The sequence below is a fragment of the Sarcophilus harrisii genome, chromosome 1, assembly GCF_902635505.1.
Source record: "Sarcophilus harrisii chromosome 1, mSarHar1.11, whole genome shotgun sequence".
In the NCBI taxonomy this organism is placed as follows: Eukaryota; Metazoa; Chordata; class Mammalia; order Dasyuromorphia; family Dasyuridae; genus Sarcophilus; species Sarcophilus harrisii.
This window is the reverse complement of record NC_045426.1, coordinates 450576494-450591558: the sequence shown is the minus strand read 5'-3', so window position 1 is coordinate 450591558 and position 15065 is coordinate 450576494. Positions and strand designations below refer to the sequence as shown.

General features: G+C 33.2%; 1 protein-coding gene across 2 annotated transcripts in view; it reads right to left on the bottom strand.

Annotated features, from left to right (window-relative positions):
• Positions 1 to 15065, bottom strand: part of SLCO5A1 (solute carrier organic anion transporter family member 5A1) — a 407994-nt gene that overhangs the window by 88843 nt on the left and 304086 nt on the right. The window lies entirely within an intron of this gene.

The following is a 15065-nucleotide window of genomic DNA, read 5'->3' as shown; positions in this document are numbered from 1 at the left end:
CCTCACCAAATAAATAAATAAATAAATTTTTAAAACTCATCTTGTAAAATATGGGTTACTGAAGACATGAGTCTTCTATCAAATGGGGGGAGTAAAATCATTTCAGATATTAACAAGAAGCATTTTTTTAAAACCTGCCTTTTGATGTTTAAGTGTTTTCTTTAAGAAGAATCTGTCAAGTACCTACCATGTATCTTGTACTTTGGAAAATGCAAAAAAGTATGAGATGTGGGCCCTTCCTTCAAGGAACTTAACATATAGTTTTTTTTTTTTAATTCACCTAACACAGTAAGAAAAATATAAAAGAGAGCTTATAATGAAGTGTTAGAATGTGGGAAGGAAAACAATAATGATAACTAGTATTTCTATATGCTTTAAGGTTTCCCAAAAATAAATATATATAATAAAATCATATCTGATGCTTACAACAGGCTATTGTTATCCCCTTTACAGTTGAGAGAATAAGTTAACTTTTCCCAGGGTCACTCAGCTAAAAAGAATTTGGGGGGAATTTAAACTAAGGTCTTGCTGACTACAAGCCCAATACTCAATCATCCTGACACTTGGGATTATAAATGTTTAAGGACCCCAGCAAAGGAAGAATTAGTGCAAAGTGCAGTGTAGTAAAAGCTTCAATGCAAAGAAGTTGAGCTAGACCTCAAGGACTGGATAGGATTTAAATTCTGTCTATATATAAACTAAATATCACCATGCTACAGCCACACTTTTTTTATATTTAATGAAAAATAGTTTTTGGTTTTTTTAATATTCAAAATCTCCCAATAAGTTCCTCTTTCAGTCAATCACTTATTACCTACTATGTGTTCCAGGCACTGTGATAAGTAATACATATTTGAATACAAATATGTGTGGTAGTTTTTGTCCTCAAGAACTTTATATTCTAGTAGAATCACAGGTATAGTTACAGAAACCTAAAAAACAAATAAAATGCCACAATGATATATGGGAATGGGGGTTTCTCCACTGAAACTCATTCATTCTTCATTTGTTCCCACAGATCCTTGTCTCTGAGCCAAGACTTTTTTTCACTCCCACCCCAGTCTTCTTCTCTCTTACAGGATTTAAGAACCAACCTGTTTCCTTCTGATTATCATTATATCTCTCTTCCCTCTTATTAAAGATTTTCTCCTCCCTGGCCCACTTCTGCAGAAATGAAATATGATGCCTGACTTCTCCCATATTCCTCTGTGCCTGAGCAAGCACTGCAGCCCTTCTGAGATTTCCTAAGGGAGTTTGCTTTAAGCAACTACAGAGAAACTTGGGAGATAAAAATAACAAACATAAGGAAGTTTCATAGCTATAAAAGGTCATAAAGCTTTCATAATAAAAGTTATCTCAGGTATTCACTGGAGTGTAAATATATAAGGTCTGATCTTAGCTCCTTTATGAATTACTCCTTCATGTCTCCCAAGAGCCATTTATTATCTGTCTATTAATTATTATTCATATATATATAAATTGGATTTTTGTATTTTGCTTTTTGGATGGGGATGTGAGATTGGCAAGGCATTCCAGGTTCAGTAAGTATCAAGTGCAGGAGGCTGGATCCTCCAGACTTCTGGGCCAGTGCTCTATCCACTGAGTCGCCTAGAGCCCTCTATATAAATAATTAATAGCTGATGCCCCTGAATCCTATGCTTTCAATAAGGAAAACACCATCCAAAGTTCCATCCCCTAACCCCCTTTCTTTCCTTAAGTATGAAGAAGACAAGATGAATACAAGTGCTTTCAAAATTCACAGTCATATAAAATTAAACTTAAGGTTTGCAAAGTACGTTATACTTATGGTCTCTTTTTAATTCTCACTATACCCCGGGGGATAAGTACCACAAATATTTCAAAGACAAGGAAGCTGAGGCTTGGAGAAGAAGACCTGGTCATAGCTACTAAACAAAATGTCAAAGCCTTGATTTGAATGTTTCTGTCCTAACTCCAGAACCAAACTTCTGTTTTATCACATAACTCTGTCTCTTACTATAAATAAAAGCGAAAATCCCAGATTTTTGGCTTATCAATATCTTCCCATCACTAATATTCTTCCATCCCTTGCTCCCAAAAAAACACCTTGCTTTATATTTCTTTCATACATACTTATTTTGCAAACATTTATACATGTATATATTTTCTCCCCTAATACAATGCAAGATCTTTGAAAGAAGAGAATCTTTCATTTTTTTTTTCTGTACCGTCAACTTCTAGCATGGTTCCTGGTGTATGGAAGGCATTTGCTTAATACTTATTTATTAACTGATATGTCAATATTTACCTGTTTCACATAATAATTAAAGCTTGCAAAAATGCTTTGCTATCAATAACCCCGTTAACATGCTAAATGAAAATAAAGTTATGTTCATTTTTTTCTTCTCTATGTAGCCTACTGAAGGAAAGAAAAGAGGTTAAGGGATGGAACTTTGGGAGGTGTCTTATTAAGAGCCAGCTTTGAAGTCAGAAAGATCTGGATTCAAGTTCTGCCTCTGAAATATACAAGCTATGCGATTCTATTTAAATCAATTAATCACTCATGCTCCAGGCAACTTTCTTAAGAATTTAGATTTATAGAAGATGTCAACCTGCATGGGTTGAAAGAATTTTATCATCCAAGAGGAACCCTATACCAATGAAATCCCCAGATCTAAGTCTACTCCCTGTACCTTATATAAATTAAGAAACTTAAAAACAGAAAATGTCTTTAGCACATTTAGCACACAACTAGTCTGTAAAATTCAAACTCAGGCCTTTCACATTCTATTAATGCTACATTTGCTCTCAAAAAAAAAAGAGTCTTAGGTCAGTCTCAGATACTATGAATAATTATTTTTTTTCTTTAATTTACTGTATCTGACAATATATTTTAATTATGAATGTGAATCAGCTAGAATATCTTATGAAATTTAAGACACCTAAACACCTCTTATTTTATCTCTACCATAAACTCTTGCTTTGTCAGTCCCAATTGGTTCTGGGATTCTGTCAGCCAAATCAAAACTGCTTCATTGAATCTGTGATCTAATCTACTATAGGCAGTCCCTCCACTGGTCCAAAATCATAACCCATCATTGTCTTCTTGACTTCTATGATTCTCATCTATGTTCAGTTGTGATCCTTCATAGAAGAGGCATCTAACGTTTTGAATGTTCTAAAAATTGTGGTTCTTAGTATTCTCTGCTCCTTTCAATGTTCCTCCAGCACTGTGACTGGTAGTAGGAGAGTACATAAAATGAAAAAGATTTTAAAATTTTTCTTTGTTTTAATGGTTATCACATCAAAAACAATTATTGCCTGGTGACAATGGTTATTGCTCTTGTTATTTAGCTAAGTTGGTTCTCAATTGTCTTAATCAGTCACCAAGACTATATTTCAAGCTAGAGTCTGTGTTTTCTTCATATAATCTTCAAGAATCTACAGTTCCTTGTACAACACAATGAGGCACCTTGGACAAAAATATGTAACTTTTAAAGAAATATTCTTAGAAAAGTTGCTTATATTTGAAGTTTCATAGCTGAATTATGAGCCTGCACTTTCAAAACATCACACACACTTTCAAAGTTTATATCCGTATATATTTTATATTTATTCATATATAAATGTGTTATTTTCATGTAGAAGGTAAGTTCCTTTAAAGCAGGGAATAATTTGGTTTTTCTCTTTGTATTCTCAGTTCCTAATTCAATGTCTGGCACATAGTAGGCACCTAATAAATACTTGTTAATTGACTGAAGGTTTAAAATTAAATCTGAAACATTTCTTTTTTATGTTAAAGATGTGCAATTCTTCTAACCATATTTCCACAATTATCATGCTGCACAAGAAAACCAGACCAAAAAGGGGAAAAATGATAAAGAAATCAAAACTCAAACAACAACAAAAAAGATGAAAATACTATTGTGAACCACATTCAATCCCCACAGTCCTCTTTCTAGATTCAGATGATTCTCTCCATCACAAGTCTATTGGAATTGGCCTGAATCTCCTCATTGCTGAAAAGAGCCACCTTCATACTAGAACTTCTTAGATAAGTATAAATTTTAAAATTTTTTTTCTTTTTGAGAGTACTAGAACTTCTTAGATAAGTAGAAATTTTAAATTTTTTTTTTTCTTTTTGAGAGTAAGTTTCATTACTTCATCCAGATTGGAAATGCAGTGATCACCCATAGGCTCAATACCATTGGTATCAATATAGGAGCTTTGACCTGCACTATTTATCCCCTAAGTTGGTATGCCCCTTCTTAAGCAGCCTGGTTGTCCCTTCCTGGAGAATCACCATATTGGTGACATACTTACTGTGGATCTCCAATTATCTTTAGCCCTTATGTAGCTTCAGGCAATGCTACAGTCTTAGCCTCTTCTAATAGCAGAGATTACGTTGTATATACTACCATGCCCAGCTCCAAAAACATATATTATTAAAGCAAAATTGTCAACAGCTAAATTTTGCTAACATTCTTCATATTGTGATAGACTTCTGTAGTCATATACTTAACAAGGCTAAAAATGAACTAAGAGACTCAAACACTTTAATTTTTTTGCAAGCTAGCCATATGACCCCAAGAAGAGAATACAGGAAATAGATGCACATTCATAAGACATAAGGCACATAGCTAATTTTAACATATAAAACATGTTATTTATTCATAAAATGGCTCTCACCATAATCTAAAAAAGGCTCATAATAGAAATATAATTTTGGCCCAAAATTGAACACAAGATATTTTTGTTTCATGTATCAAATTAAGGTGAAAACACAAAGTAATTTTTTTTAATATTTTATAATGAAGAAACTCTTTCCTTCTCTCATTTCATCTGATAAAATAATATCAAAGAGTCATATTAGAAAGAGGCCCTTAAAATATTAAAAGGATCTATCATAAAGACCAGAAACTATTAAGTAGAAATAGAGAAATTAAGTAGAAATTTTAGCTCTGGAGAAAAAAAAGGAAATCATTTTCAAACATGACATATAAGGCATCTATAATATTGCAACAGAAATGTATATAATCATAATTTTTAAAAATTATGTTTTTAACATAGTAAAAATAAATACAAATTTTAAAAATTAAAAGCAGAATAAAGTTACTTAATGTAATTTTAACAATAATATCCATAGCTTCTCACTCTGGAAACTCACAGTGTTCATCCGTGCTATGTTTTACCACCTATATTTTGATAATTAGTAACAAATTCACAATGAACCAAATCAGCTTCTTTCCAGTCCATTATATTATGAAGCAGAAATAGCAAGGATGAGTCCCCTCCCTACATTTGCTGAGCAATTTATCCCATTCATTTTTATTCATTACAATAGAGTTCAATATTAGTAATGATGGTAGTAGTAAATGAAAAAAACATTTATCTCTGCTGTCCCAACAGTATCTTTTCTTCTCTCTAGCTCGCTTATATAAGAATGCCTGGTCTTCTCTCTTATATTTTATTCATTTTACCATCAAAAGCTAACAAAAAACAATATCTGTTCACTCCATACTCCTCTTTCCCCAGATAGTTCAAGGATGAAGAGTCTACAGTAACCCCCTTATATTTGGCTTTTGTGACACCTTTTTTTCTGTTCCTCCTATCTACCTGTTTCCCTTTTCCCTTTACTTTTCCCAGGTGTTCCATTTTCACTAACTGGTGATCTATTTTTGACTGTGACTGACTTCACAGGTCCAAGTATTATTGATATATGAATATATTTTTAACAGATTTTATTGCCATTGATTTTTATATCACCTGGATTTTGTCTAATCTTCCCTCCCTTTTCCTGAGAATTCAGAACAAAGATTTTCCAAAAAAGAAAATGGAAAACAGAAAAAAGAAGAAAAAATATATTTTTAAAAAGACCTCAGTTCTAAGCAATATTCCCAACTATAGACACTGCCACCTCTGCAAAAGGGAAGGCTATCTTCTCATATTTTTTCTTTGGAATGACATATTAATTTTCACCAATATTAAGTCCTATTATATTGCTCAGGAAATTGAGAACATTCTGTATAGGTTCCCTAATCTACCATTCTCTTCAGCTCAAAACTTCTTGACATCATTCCTTCTGACATCTCTTCTACTTTCTTTCATTCTCTGACAAGTGATTCGGTCTCCTTGCCAAGACCAACTCCATCTTCAATCAAGGCAACCTCAATAATCTCCTCTTTGTCTTGAAACTCCAACTTCTCCTTATATAGTGGTTCCTTCCCTAACAGCATTCAAATATGGCTAAGTCCCTCCTTCTCCTTAAAAAACAAATTTCACTAAATTATCCTAAATCTCTCCTCCCTCTCAACCAATAACCCTGAAAAAAAAAAGTTGTCTGCACTGATTGCCTCTAATTCATCCTCTCCCACTCTTCAACTGTCTTCCAACTTCAACATTCAAGATTAATATGATCTCTGAATTGTAAAGCTGATGATGATGTTTTCTTAATTCTGATCTTTCTCTCCTGCATTTGACACTGTTGACTACTCTTCTCCTACTTTTCCAACCAATTCTTATTTTCCTTTGCTGGCTTAATCAAAAGCATGTTCTTTAACTGTGGGATCACCACGGCCCTATCTGAGCTTTCTCTCTACATTAGCTCTTTTGATGACCTCAATGAGCTTTATATCCAGTTCCAGACTTGCTACTGAATTTTGGTGTATGGTATTCCCAATTTAAGTGCTCTTTTAAGTGTCTAAAATGGAATGACCTGGAGACATCACAAATTCTACATACTCCCACTCTCCCAAGTATATCTTCCTCCCCACAAAATCCTCTTTTATTGTTCTTCTGAAGTCACTATCATCTTTCTCATCTCCCTATCTCTTCTCTTTCCTCATTCTTGTCCATCCTTTTCACAGTTACCAAAGATATTTTTCCTAAGGACTGATCCCACTATGTAACACCTCTATTCCATCAACTCCGGTGGTTTCTTATTGTCTCTATGACAAAATATGATCTATTTGGCTCTTAAAAAATCTTTACTATATAAGTCACCACTTTATTTTAAATTACTACCCTTACAGCACTCTATGATAGAGTCAAATTATCTTTCTCTCCATTCCTTATTTCATATTCCATGACCTTTCTCTGTGCCTTTACAATAGGTAATCCCCATATCTCAAATGTAAATGGACCTCTAAGTGGCACAAGGATAAAGTGCCAGTCCTAGAGTCAAGAAAGACCTGAGTTCAAATCCAGCCTCAGATAATTACTAGCCATTTAACCCTGGGCAAGTCACTTAACCCAGTTTGCCTCAGTTTCTTCATCTGTAAAATGAGCTACAGAAGGAAATGACAAACCAGTCCACTGTCTTTGCCAATAAAATACCAATTGAGATCATAAAAAAATGGACACAACAAATACCTCAAATGCCAAACTTCTTTGCCTCTATACCTCATAGAGTCATTCTCTTATTTTGAGAATTCAAGTAATTCATCAACCTCAGCCTCCCCTTTAGCAAGGGATTACAGGCAGGCACAATCATGCCTAGCTCCAAAATTATATTACCTCCTCTAGTAAGCTTTTCCTAATTTCTCCCCACCAACTGCTAGTGCCTTCTTTCCCAAATTATCTTGTATTTAATTCTTTGCATTTATTCTATATACACATATATATTTATATATAGGATCACTCCAAAGAAGACATATGAGAAAACATCTCCCTCTCTCCTTTTTTTCACAGAGGTGTCAGGATCCATAAGTGAGGAACATTGCTTGTAATACTGATTTTATGTTTATTTTTTCTTATTCCTCTTTTTTTTCTTTGCTTTTTTTTTAATCTTTGTCATGGTTTTCTAAAATGGAAATGGAAATCTGTATGACATAAAACAAAAGATCAATAAAATCTATTTTTAAAAGATTTATATAGCAGTAGTATTTGAATCTGTTAGTTCAATAATAGACAAAACAAATCACTGATTGTTGAAAAAAAGCCCATCCAGGACTAGATGACAGAGAAGGAATACTTAGGGGAAAAAACGAGTACTAGGAAAATTATATTATAGAAGCTAAATATATGGGTATTAAAAACTGAACAATGTATATAAAAAATATACACATGTATATGCACAAATATGCATATGCATATATGTATTTACATATATACATAAATATGCACACATACTTGTTATCTACAGTTAAAATATAAGCTCTTTTAAAGTAGAGATTATTTAATCCTTTGTGTATTTGTATCCCCTGTGCCTATAATGGACAAAGTAAGCATTTAATAAAAATCTTGGTAGGTTTGATTGATTACAGAAATGAAACTAAGTGGATCAAGCTTATATTACTATTATATTATTATTATTACTTACTATATGCTGACATTTCAAGTGCATCTCCCATATTGGGAGAGTCCAAAGCAAAAGAAACTTTCCTATTAAAAATTATGTCAAGGAGGAAGAGGACGGAGGAGCAAGAGAAAAGAATTTTATTGTAATTTGTATGTTAGGAGAGTTGAGTTCCCTTTGATGCACAGTTGCCTTGTAAATCTACTTCTCAAAAATGCAACAGGTTTTTCCTTCTAAATTCTGTTATGAGTCTTGCTTTCTTACTTTAAGATAACAGAAGTTTTGGTCAAGGTCATCCTCAGGATAGTTCTTAGCATCCAAGCTGAACAAATAAACAATAACTACCACTTCCCAAAGTCAATCACTATACAACATCTTTAGATTAATGAAAGAAGAATATAGCATGGAACAGTAGAAATAGCACTCAATTTGAAATCAGATCACCTAGGTTTCAATCCCAGCTCAACCATTTACTACTTGATCATGGATATATAACTTAATTTCTCTGGATCTCAGTTTTCTTCTATCTGTAAAATGGAAAGACTGAATTAAATAAAAGCTTCTTAAACTGTGGACTATGACCCCCTTATGGGGATATAACTGAATGTGGGAGTGGCAAAATTAGGATTTATTATCAGTAAATTTTTGACTTGTATACCTACTTTATATAGCTATATACCCAAGGTTATATAAAACTTTCTCAGATGGAAAGGGGTTATGAATGAGAAAAGTTTAAGAAGTTCTGGATTTGATGACATCAAAGGTACTTTACACTCTTAATCTGTGATCCAATGAACTATATGAATCAACCCATCAGTTTCCCCTCAAATAACAAGTGCTTGTTTCTATGGCTAATAAGAATCTGGAATATATGCCAAAACCAAAAGCTAATCATAAATTTGGAAAAGGCAATCCATGATCTAGATTCCTTCTGTATACCTAGAAGACTGTCCACAAGTACAAGCATATGCTACTACCAAACCAATTAGTGTTCTTAAGTTTTCAAGAACACTTGAAGAACAGGAATCTTGAGGTATGTAAGAAGCAGAACTTTTTCACAAGGCAAGCAGAAGTAATGTGACCTCAAATCACATTCTGTAATGTGACCTTCACATGGATATCAGTTCTTATCTCAGTAGTAAAAAAAAAAAAAATTAAAAGCTGGTGTAAGGCAAGAAACTCTATATATCAAGAGGAGTGTGTCGTTCATCTGGAAATACCAGAGAGGTCATGACTAGTATTCATATCCCCAACACAAGCTATGTATCCAAGATTCAAGCTAGCTATAATTAAGATATAACACAAATTATATTCTTCAATAAATGTCAATGGATTATATGTGAATTTTGTATTGAATTTTAACTTCATCTTTTAGTGGCACAAGGTAAAATTTGCCACATAATTCAGATCATATAATATAAAGTACTTTGTATAATTTAAAATGCTCTATAAATCTTAACTTTTATTAGCCCATGGTTAGCACAATGCCTAGCAAAAAGTAAATGCTTAATAAATATTTCTATTGATTAATTATGCATTAAAAACCATTAACTACTACCTGTGGAGGAGGAAGGCATTTGTGACCAAAGAAGAACTAGAGATCATTACTGATCACAAAATAGATAATTTTGATTATATTAAGTTAAAAAGTTTTTATACAAACAAAACTAAAGCAGACAAGATTAGAAGGGCAGCAATAAACTGGGAAAACATTTTTACATTCAAAGGTTCTGATAAAGGCCTCATTTCCAAATATATAGAGAATTGACTCAAATTTATAAGAAATCAAGCCGTTCCCCAATTAATAAATGGTCAAAGGATATGAAAAGACAATTTTCAGATGAAGAAATTGAAACTATTTCTAGTCATATGAAAAAGTGCTCCAATCACTATTGATCAGAGAAAAGCAAATTAAGACAACTCTGAGATACCACTACACACCTCTCAGATTGTCTAAGATGACAGGAAAAGATAATGACGAATGTTGGAGGGGATGTGGGAAAACTGGGACAGTGATGCATTGTTGGTGGAGTTGTGAACAAATCCAACCATTCTGGAGAGCAATTTGGAACTATGCTCAAAAAGTTATCAACCTGAGCATACTCTTTGACCCAGCAGTTTTTGTACTGGGCTTATATTCCAAAGAGATCTTAAGGGGAAGGGATCCACATGTGCAAAAATGTTTATGGCAGCCCTTTTTGTAGTGGCAAGAAACTGGAAACTGAGTGGATGCCCATCAATTGGTGAATGGCTTAATAAATTATGGTATATGAATGTTATAGAATATTATTGTTCTGTAAGAAATGACCAATAGGATGATTTCAGAAAGGCCTGGAGAGACTTACATGAACTGATGCTGAGTGAAATGAGCAGAACCAGGAGATGATTATATATAGCAACAACAAGATTATACGACAATCAGTTCTGATGGACGTGGCTCTCTTCAACAATGAGATGATTCAAACTAGTTTTACTTGTTCAGTGATGAAGAGAGCCATCTGCACCCAGAGAGAGAGAGGACTGTGGGAACAGCGTGTGGAACACAACATAGCATTCTCACTATTTGCTTGCATTTTATTTTCTTCCTCAGTTTTTCTTTTCCTTCCTTCTTGATCTGATTTTTCTTGTGCAGCAAGATAACTGTATAAATATGTAAATATATTGGATTTAACATGTATTTCAACATATATAACATGTATTTGACTATGTGTCTGCTAGGGAAAGTGGTGGGGGGAAGATGGGGAAAATTTGGAACAAAAGATTTTGAAAGGGTCGATCTTGAAAATTATTCATGCATTTGCTTTGCAAATAAATAAATAAATGGGGGGGAGGGGGAACATTAGCTACTAAATATCAGGAAATGGAAAGGAGGACTAGATCACTCCCACTCCCAATCCTTGGATATTAGCCTCATGAACCTACAACACTTCCTAATCATTACTTTCTCTTTTTGAGTTCTATGATACCTGGTACCTTTCTATTTTATTACATTATCTGACAGTCATTCTTTCACTTCTCCAGACAAACCATCCCCTCCCTCATATATGTGCATTATTTTCTTATCTTTAAACCTTTGTTTATACTGTCCCCTAAAGCTGGAATAGTCTATCCCCCAAACTGTTGAAATACACCCCATGCTTCAAAGGCAAGCTTCCATGAAGCCTTCTCTATTTTCTTTACACTTATAAATAGGCTTTCTTTCCTTAAATACTGCATAGCATTTTGTACCTTTCTGGTGAACTCATAAATTCCACAGTAAATACTATTTTAGAATGATTGCATTTATATTCTATTGTCATTGGGCATTTCTCTGTGTCATTCACAGTTCCATGAGAGCAAAAAAAATGGTTGTTTTTATTGTATTTTCATCTCCCTAAGTGTAAAACAATGCTTTGCACAAACTAGTCAAATAAACTAATGGTTAATAAAGGAAGTCTAGAACTGAGATCACTTGACCTATATAGCAATAAAAGCAATGTCTTAGCCATAAAGCAAAGTGTTCCATTAATGGAGTATCTCTAGCCCAATAAGTCTGTTTAGCATTCTTCTAACTGGCATACTTGTGTCTAGATTCTACATGAAACAAGTCAGACATGAGAAAGTGAGGGGAGAGGAAAAGGAACTATGGCACTAAGGAGCTAGAATCACATAGATCTAAAATAGAAGAGACATTCCAGGTTGCCTATTCCACCCATTGATTTTATTGTGAAGGAAACTGTAGTCTAGAGTGTTTAAAATACTTTTGAGGTCCCACAAATAGTAAAAGAAGAAATGGATTTAAAACTAGGGCCTCCAACAACAAAGTTCCCACTGTTCTATGCTGCCTGTCAGCTGAAAATGGGGTGGTAAAAAATAAATGAATAAAAATTTGAAAAACTAAGATAAGGTTAGCATTTTAAAATGGGCAGATTTTCTTTAGAAGTTTAATACATTTTTTTTAACTTTTTCCCATCAACACTCAAAAAGGAGAACTCACTAGAATTCTAAATCTAGTCTCAGCTTTTCAAAAAACAAGTCAGAAAGTAATTATATATTTCTTTATCCCTTTTTAACAACAAATTTACTTCAAAAACTTTGCAAATGCAGGTGTTATTATAAAAGGTCATTTGTGTTTTTTGTTCCACAGTTATTCATTGATACTTCCCACACATCCTCATAACCCTAACTTCTCTTCCAGGTATCATCTGAAGTGATATAAGGACATTTGTGCTATCTACCTCCAAAATACAGTCTCATATTGCATGCCAATGAAATACTTAAATGAAAAAAAATTCAGCTTTCTACTTTGAAAATTCAATATATCTCTATCTAGAACCTGCCAAATATTTCATACCCTCTGTGCAGTATGATGATGATCAGTGTGATCCACTTTAGATTAGCACTGTAAGAGGATAATCTTCCTTCTTTTCTTTGAAAATGCCCATAATTGGCCTTTTAAAGATGGACACAACAATATTATTGATTATGATCAAATCTTAGCATATAAGCTTCTGACACAATAAAATGTACTAAAATATATACAGTACTTGATTTACCTAAAATTCTAGAAACAAAAGGCTAATCTACTTCAAATTATTCAGAATATTCCAGAACCACTCTCAAATATACTAATTCTACTCTCTCATCTTCAATTTCATCATTACTATTCCTTTTTTACAATGAACATTTTCTGCAAAAAAAAAAAAAAAGAAAAATTGTATGTATCTGAAATCTATATACATTTAGTTACTCAATAAAGAACATTTTATTAAGTGGGCACTATTTTTACAACATTTTCTGCAAAAAAAAAGAAGAAAAGAAATTGTATTCATATGAAATATATACACTGTTAGTTACTCAATAAAGAACATTTTATTAAGTGAGCACCAACTATGTCCATGGAGCAGTTAGATGGCACAGTGGACAGAGTATTGGGTCTAAAGTCAGGGAGATTCATTCCTGAGTTCAAATCTGACAGTTAGTAGCTGTATGACTCTGGGGAAGTCATTTAATCCTGTTTGCCTCAATTTCCTCATCTGTAAATGAAGTGGAAAAGGAAATAGCAAACCACTCCAGTGTCTTTAACAAGAAAACCCCAAATGGGGTCACAAAGAATCAGTTGAGTGAAAAGACTGGACTGAACTGAACAACTTCTATATCAGTGTTAGAAAGAATACAAAGAAAGTAAATTGTCCAAACTGGAAAAAACATGAATAAATATATGAAACTGCCAGACAACAACTCTAGAGCAATATAGAAGTTATCTAATTTTAAACTGTAATAGTTTATAACTGCTAAATTTTTTGGAACAAACAGTATAGTATAGCAATAGCATATAATATCCACATTGTATAAAGTTTACATTATATACAGTAAAAGAACCAATTTTAAAATACAAGAATTTATACACATCCACAAGAGTGTTGTCATCTTTAAAATAGTCACTTTAAAAGACTATTCACTTATTCCAACAATGTGACTATTGCTCCAAAAAATTTTTTTTGGATTTTTCTCTTTGGGGGAACTAGCCTATAAAATGGTCTTGAGATGGATTTTGAAGGAAGTCTAAGATCATGATTCTCCTTATATATTAGCAGTCAAAAAGAAATGGGACTAAATTGCTGAGGTTCATTCTTATGCTATGATTCTATGACTAATACTTTTTGTTTCTCAAGTACAATCTCTTTTCAAACTAAAGTAATTCTTAGAAGAAGCTCTTCTTGCTCTTTACAACTCCAAGCTTTCAGGTACCAGACTGAATGCTATTCTCTGCCTTTGAGGTTTCAAAACGTTATATGTCTAGTCCCCTCTATCCAAAGGTTTCCAGCAAAATCAGGATGATAATGATCATGATGATGACGATAATTTAAATTTTTACATGTTATTTCTCTCTACATTTCTAAGTACTTTACTTAACTCATTTGATCCTCATAACAACACTATGAAATAAGCAAGGCAGGAATGGTTCTTCCTATTTTACATAAGTAGAAATTGTAACTCAGGAATGATAAGTAATTTTAAGTCACAGCAAATGGTAAAGCCCAAAGTACAATTCAGTCCTTATGACTCCTGGTCCATTTCTTCTTCCATAGCAGCCACCTTATTACAAGTAACTATATTATGTGCAGAATTTTAAAAAATAAATAATTTACTAACATAAGTATATGACTTCAGGGCATCTAGCTGGAGATGTTCAATAGGAAATAGCTGACACCAAGGACCAAAGCTAGAAAGAGAAAGAGAGAGAAAAGAGAGAGAGAGAGAGAGAGAGAGAGAGAGAGAGAGAGAGAGAGAGAGTATGTGTGTGTGAGAGAGAGAGAGAGACACATCTGTGAATCATCTCCAGAGTTGATGAGGTTACCAGAAGAAAGAATGCAAAGGGAGAAGAGGACCTAGGACAAAATTTTGGAGAACATCCAAATTAGAATGTATAACATATAAAAGAAAACAATAAACACTGAGAACAAGATAGAAAGAAGTCAAACCAGAAGAGATTTGAATTAACTACCTGAAAATTGATTCCCTGATAATATTAAAATTTTTCCTGCATATATTCTAAAAAATAGAAAAGAAAAGAAAAAAGGTAGAAGACTACTAGTAATTCTAGCCAATTAGTAAATTAATTAGGTATGAGTTCCTTCACTAAAAGCCATTTCTAGTGTTTTATTGTTAAATCAAGATGACTTCCGAATTCTCAAAGATTATGGCAACATAATGCAAACTCTTACAGATCCTATCAAGCCAACAAGACTGTGACTGCAGTCCAAGTACAGAATATGTATCTGCCATCCAAGGAGCAACCTTACTCAAT